At 35.3% G+C, this 7,762-nt stretch overlaps 1 pseudogene; it reads right to left on the bottom strand.

Moving 5' to 3' along the window:
* Positions 1–6,675: 6,675 nt before the first annotated feature.
* On the bottom strand, positions 6,676–6,820 carry LOC123462592 (annotated as a pseudogene).
* Between the last annotated feature and the right edge of the window lie 942 nt (positions 6,821–7,762).

Consider the following 7,762-nt stretch of genomic DNA (forward strand, 5'->3'; position numbering starts at 1 on the left):
TGTAAATCCTTGAGGATGATAAAACACTTGCCTATTTTCCTCATAGTACATTTTTATTTTTTAAAAATATTTTTATTTATTGAATTATTTACAAAGAGAAATAGAAAGGGAGAGATAAATAGATATCCAGATACTAGATAGATAGATAGATAGATAGATAGATAGATAGATAGATAGATAAAAAGATAGAGGATGGCTATGCCAGGAGATCTCTAGCCACTGCAAACATACTCTAGACACATATACTACACATATACTATCTGGCTTTATGTGGGTTACTGAGGAATCAACCCTAGCCCATCAGCCTTAGAAAGCAAGAACCTTTAACCACTTAGCTATCTCCCCTGACCCCTTTTATCATTTTTATCTTTCTTAACAATGTGACAATCCTCATATCATTTTCCCCAAAGACAACTCGTAGATAGCCACTGGGGCTGCCATGGCCACTGGCATGCTGAAGCATGTGTTTTAGGACTGGCAACAACTCCATTTTACTCTTCAGCTTTATGAACTTGAAGCTGTCATTTATCCTTTGTGATTCTTAGACCTCATGATAATTTATCTGGAAAAGAATATTTATGTTTTGCTTGTCATAATAGTTCAGTACAGAAAATGAGCAGGATGAGATCAGGATTTCAATAGGAATAGTCTTGTGGAATATGTAAAGTTACTACCAGCTAATACACAAATAGAAGACCCATTCAATCTAAGGCTCAAGAAACACAGCAATTAGCTGCGAGGCCTGCTGATGGTATTTCCTGTGAAGACTTTTAGCCAGAGTAACTAAGGGAGGAGGAATGAGTATCAAGACTTCCCAACTAACTTCTGGTAATCAATCATACACAGGTGCTTCAATGAATTGGGAAAGTGACTTTGAATCCTTTAATAATTTGTCTGTATTTTTACATGTCTTTTCCTCATGAAGGATAAAAGTCAATGAAAACTTATAAATTTTTATTGGTTTCCTTCCTGTATTATTGTTTAACTTTTTAAAAAGAATATTGTTGACAACTTCCATAAATAAGCAATAAACCATGATAATTCCCCCCCCCTCACTTTCCCCTTTGCAACTCCTCTCTCCTCTCCATTATATACCCTCCCACTCTCAATTAGTCTCTCTTTTATTGTGATGTCATTGTGTTTTTCTCCTATTATGAGGGTCTTGTGTAGGTATGCTAGGCACTGCAAGGTCATGTATACCAAGGCCATCTTGTGTCTGGAAGATTGTATTGTAAGGAGTCCTGCCCTTCCTTTGACGGTTACATCCTTTCTGCCACCTCTTTCACAATGGACCCTGAGCTTTGGAAGGTGTGATGGAGATGTTTCAGTGCTGAATACTCTTCTGTCACATCATCTCAGCACTATGTTGCCTTCTGAATCATCCCAGAGGTCACCGCCTTCTGAAGAGAAGCTTTTCTAACTGAAAGTGAGAGTATCATAAATACATGGGTACATAAATACATTAAAAGAAGTGATTAACAGGCAGTTTGGTGAGAAAATGCCTATAGGAAACAGAGAAGAGCGGAAATAAGAGGAAGAAGCTGGAGTGACCAGAATCCAGAAGCTCTAGCATGGCTCCTATAGAACTGTCACATCCATGAGGGTCACACAAAGGCAGGCTCTATAACTTCTGTTACCAACTGTTGCTCTGGGAAGAATCAGCAAGTGAACAGAAAGCTTGATGTGTTTGTTCCTTCTTCCTCTCTTCCTGTTATCTTCTAATAACTTTATTGATGGAGTTTTCATGTTGGAAGTGACAAGCCATCTTGGAGATATAGATGTCTGTGTCTCATTCTTGGCAACACAAAACAGAGTTTATAAGGGTAGGGAAGCTATCTAACTGGTAGAACATCTAATAATTGAACCAAGATGAGGTGGTTAATATAATAAATGTAACATAATATAATATTTTAATAGAGTGTTAATTAGGTCAACTGATTGAAATATGTAGGATTATATTGAGGATAGAAATAGAAATTTTGATCTTACCTTGGAGGAGAACTGGCAGTCCTGACTTCACAATGATCTAAGATAACCAAAGATAGTAATTGATAACTCCCTCAGGTATTAATTAGGCACAAAGTCGATATAGAGCCAAGTGCGTAGGCATTTTTTTTCCCTAAAAAATACAGAATGGCTAAACATTAGGGGTTAGAAGAGGAACAGAGAGCAAACACAACCAGGGGTTAAATAGAGAAATCACTTACTTAATAAAATTAGATAACAAAAAGACAGTATTAACATAAAACTCACCAGATCTTTAAGAAATACTTTGAAAACCTAAATCTAAATGAAATGGACAAATTCCTACACATAGATGATCTATAAAAAGTTAAAGTATCAATATTTTAAACAGATATAAAATGAGGAATGAAGTTAAAGCAAAAACCATAATCTCTCCACAAAAGTAAGCTTCAAACCAGATGGATTCACTACCAAATTCTAACAGACCATATAAAAACTAACACCAACACTCCTCAAACTCTTCCATATAAAAGAGCCATAGAAAGAAAACTACCATATACCTTTAATGAAACCAGTTTTCCCTGGTACTCAAACCAGATAAGAACACAAGAACAATAATAGCAACAAAACAAAACAGTAATAAGATCAAGAAAATAATACTCTAGTCTAATTACCTTGAGGAACAGCAGACAAAAATTCTCAAGAAAATACTTGCATGTCAAATTTAATAATATATTTAATAGGGCTGGAGAAATGGCTTAATGGTTAAGGCACTTGCCTGCAAAGCCAAAGGACCCAGGTTCAATTCCCCAGGATCCATATAAACCAGATGCCTAAGGGGGCACATGTATCTGGAGTTCATTTACAGCAGCTGGAGGTCCTGGCAAGTCCTGTCCCTCTCTGTCTCTCTTTCTCAAATAAATAAATAGAAATTAAATTCTAAAAAAATATTTGAAAGATCATATGCCATTATCAAATGGTTTCATTCCAGGAATGCAAGGATATTTCAACATATTCAAATCAACAAATGTAATGCAACATATAAATAACATAAATATACTCAGAGATAGAAATGATATCATTTATGTAGATGCAGAAAAGGGGTTTTACAAGGTCAGCACCCCTATTACAAAGGCACTAAAGAAACCATGACTAGAAAGAACATAGGTCAATGTAATAAAGGCTAGGTGTGACACTCTAGATCCAACATTATGCTAAACCAAAAAAATTGAAAACAGTTTCTCTAAAATAAGGAATGAGAAAAGGGATACATTTTCCACATTTCAATTCTATATTGTGATCAAAGTCTTAGCTAGGACAAAAAGGCAAGAAAAAGTAATAAAAAGGATACAACAAGGAAGGAAGGAGCCAATTTATCCTGTTCGCAGATGATATGCTCCTATAAACTTAAGCATCCCAAAGAGTCTACCAGAAAACTCTTAACTATGATAAAACACTTTCAGCAAAGTTATAGTATACAAAATTAACATAGAAAACCTGATAAACTTTCTACACGTCAACAATTAATTTTTTGACCATGAAATCTGGAAAACAATTTCACTGACAATTGTCATAAAAATACCATGTATAAATCCAATTAAGGAAGTAAAAGACCTCTATAAGGAAAGCTTAAGCACTAAAGAAAGAAACTGAAAAAACATAATGGGATGGGAAACTCCCATGCTAGTGGAATGACAGAATTAATATTGTAAAAAATTACTATTTACTGAAAGTGATTTGCAGATTGAACCAATAAAAATTCCAAAATTCATAGAAATAGGAAAAAAATACTCCTAATTTCACATGGGTTCTAAATTCAAAGGGTTCTGAATTGCTAAGACAATTCTGAGAGGGAAGAACAGTGATGAAAGCATCAAAATGGTGGAAAAACACCATGGTATTGACACAGGTAGACATATAGTTCAAGGAAATAGAATAGAGGAGTCAGCAATAAACCCATAGTGCTACACACCCCTGATATTCAACAAAGGAGGAAAAACATACATTGGAAAAAAGACAACAAATGGTGCTGAAAAAAACTTGATACCACATTTGGAAGAATGAAACAGAATGCCTGTCACCCAATGTATGCAAAAATCAGTTCAAAATGGATAGGAGAACTTCATATAACACATGACACTTTAGAATTCCTAGGGGAATACACATGATGATACATAGGCATAGGTAAGGGTTGTTTTGAAATAGACCCCAAACAGTAAAATTTGAAAAATAGTATTACATGATATTGAATAACTTCTGCACAGCAAAGGAAGCTACTAGGAAAGTGAAGTGACAGATTACAGGATGAGAGAAAATCTTCACCAAGTATACATCTGACAGTGGATTAATATCTAAAGCCTATAAAAGAAGCCACCCCCCCCAATCTTAAAAAAACCCAATTCATCTAATCAGTAAATGGGTAAATGAATTAAATAGACAATTCTCAGAAAATATATAAAATGTCCAATAAATATATAAAAAAGTTCAACATCCTTATCTATCATGGAAATGCAAATTAAAACTCTACTGAGATTCTGTCTCACACAGACAGCAAATGTTGGCGAAGATGTGGTGAAAAAGAAACCAACCCTTAACAGTGCTGGGGGGAATGCTAACTAGTGTAGTAACTAATTATGGAAATCCTTCTGGAAGATCCTTAAAGAGTTAATAGTAGGTCTAGTATGAGATCTACTACTAGAAGGGCCACCCATTCTGGGAGAAAGTCTTCCAACCCTTTCTGGAAACACTTTCACAGACCCATTCAAAAGGCATCTCTGTTAGTGATTGCTAATCTGATCTAGTTGCTAACCGAATTTAACCTTCACACAATTCTTGCTTTGTGAAGGCATCTAAACATGCCACAGAGATATTTGATTTGATCTAATATTTATCATCTATCATCTATCTACCTATCTATCATCTATCTATCTATCTATCTATCTATCTATCTATCTATCTATCTATCTATCTATCTAATCTCCTATCACTTTCTTTCTATCATCTATAAAATTATGATTCAGAAGTAAAGAAAATGATGAAATTATCTCAGTTGCAGGAAAATGATTGGAAGTGGAGATCATCATATTAAATAAAATGAGCCAGACTCAGACAAATACCACATTTTCTTTCATATGTGGAATATATGTATGTATGTATGTACTTACAGCTGACATGAAATCAGGATGGGTACTGTTTGGAGAGGAAGGGAATCAGCATGAGAAAGGATCAATTAGGGTAATGGGGCAGGTGAGTGTGAGCAAAGTTTAACCTATATGAAATATCATAAAGAAACCCATTGTTTTGTACCACAACTAATGTTAATATAAAAAAATAAAAAATGTTTAAATAGTTATATCTAACTTGATATGCATATAATACAAATGTACACATCATTTTGGAATTTCATATTGCCCCAATTGATATGTTTGTCAATGAGAAATTTTTCAGATTTGAGGGGGGGAAATCCACTCTGAATGTCGGTTGTAGCATCCTATGTACTGGGATCCCAGACTGAAGAAAAAGGAGAAAGTGAGCTGAGCACCAGCATTCATCTCTACTTCCTAACTACTGATGCAATGTGACCAGCTGTTTTATGCTCCCATGACCATGACTATTTTGCCATGATGGACTGTGCTTTTCCTTAAGTTGCATTAAGTAATTAATACAACATGTAAAATGTTACATTTTTAATCTATCAGTTAATAGAAATTTAAATAATTCTTCAAAGGTTTAAAAAGGTAGACAAAGTACTATCCTATAAAATTCATATTCCTGTAGTTGAGACAGACTATCATCATTGTACACCAAGAATATTAAATTACTATAGAAAGAAACATAATTGTTAAGCAGAGTGTTTTAATGCACAATAAACAACAGCAACCAAGTTTAGTTTCGTGAGTAGGAGATGCCTTCCTGAGAGTTAAATCTGAGGAGTGGAACAGAGTTTAGAGCCTAGAGAAGTGTTTAGCATTAAGCTAGTCCTTGAGACAAATAGAACGCCAGGATGACTAGTTGCTTAAACCGTCTTGATTCATTGTAAAACTGGTATAAGTGTATATAGGATTAGAAATAGATAGAGAATGACTCAGCTCAAAGAACCTGTTTATGCCAAGCTAAACGTCAGGGAAGGAGCTACAAGGTATGAGGGACACTGGCTCAAAAGACTAAGGCATAGTGTTCTGTTCAGGAAGGGAATCTGTTCTGCATCAGTGGGGAGCCCTGGCACAAGGGTAAGCTGAGGCTTGTTGACATTTGTTTTGTATATTAGGAGATATACTTTTTTGGATTGTATGTGAGATTTATTAGTAAACATGATTAGTGAGGTATTCAAGAATATAAGCTCTTACAGTGTCATGAATACAGAGCTTGCTACTTGTCTCAAGAATAATGACTGGGATATGTATGACCTGACATTGAGGGTGAACCATTTCTTGGCTACCATGTCTTTAAATCCACCAACATGGAAATTGGTAAAACCCCACTTCTTTGAGATATGTATATTTTGGCAGCCAGAAAACTTGAACTTGGCCCTATGTTGGGCCTCAATCACATACATACCCCTTGTTTTGCAGCTTGGTGTGGGTGAGAATGATGACCTAGCTAATGTAGTCCCTGGCCACTGTGACCTGGGACTTCTCTAAAGCTCTCCATATACTTGACCAGAGCCTAGGTTGGAGACAGCATGAGATCAAGAACAAATATTCTCCAAGAAACTGTCTCCAGGGTCCCCTAGGGAATTCCATATAAACTACAGGCTGCATCCACTACCAGGAAGGTTGCTGTGAGTGGCTACTGCACACTCAGGATAGTTGCTTTTGGGATGATGTGGGAATCAGCAACAACTTGATAGCTGAAGGATGTATATACACATACAAGGCATGCATGCTTCATACTGTACATCTGCTCTATTGAGCTAATCAGTGAAGACTCAAATAATTTAAACAAAACTTCAGTTTTAATTGTATTATTTTTCTGAAGACAGGGATTGATAGACAAAGTGAAGAGAACACTAAAAACATAAGACATAAAAATAATCCATGAGACATAATTAAAATATTTTGTATTTGGATTTTATTCTAATTGGTTAAAATATTGCATACATAATTTGACAAAACAATCTATGTGTGATAGAGCCAAAGTATTAACCTAAGTTACATAACACAGTTTTAGTGGCACCATCTTCTTTCAGTGTATGATACTACTGGAGTCATTGTGCCTAGGTCTCTGTTCCCTGTCATCATCTACTCTCCTGAGAGAATTTTGTACACGCATTTTCCTTGTTTAAACAATTAATTTCACCACTCATGTGTGTATCTCTAAGTTATTTGTGCACTTTGGGTTTGAATTTTATTAAAGTGACATTTTACTTACGTAGTCTCCTGTACTTTTCCTCTTTGTTACTTTAGTCTTATGGTTGCTAATATTGATCCATATTGTTGTGTATTTTTAATGTCTGATATTCTACTGACTGAGTAAATTACAATTATTTCTATTCTGGCAGTGGATATGTAGGCTATTGTTATTATTTGCTATTAGAAACAGTGTTTTTCTGAATATTCTTTGTTTGGGTTGGCAGGGTCTCATTCTAGCATAAGTTCATCTGAAACATATTTTGCAGCCTAGGCTTGTTTCTAACTCACAGTGATCCTTCTGTCTTCCAAGTTCTGGGATTAAAGGCATGCACCACCACATCCAGCTGCTCTAAATGTTCTTATAAATGCCTACTGCTAGATCTGTGCAATTTTCTTACACACACACACAGGAACAGAACAATTGAATGTTTAACTTTATAAGGTAA

This window comes from Jaculus jaculus, chromosome 7 (assembly GCF_020740685.1).
Source record: "Jaculus jaculus isolate mJacJac1 chromosome 7, mJacJac1.mat.Y.cur, whole genome shotgun sequence".
Classification (NCBI taxonomy): Eukaryota; Metazoa; Chordata; class Mammalia; order Rodentia; family Dipodidae; genus Jaculus; species Jaculus jaculus.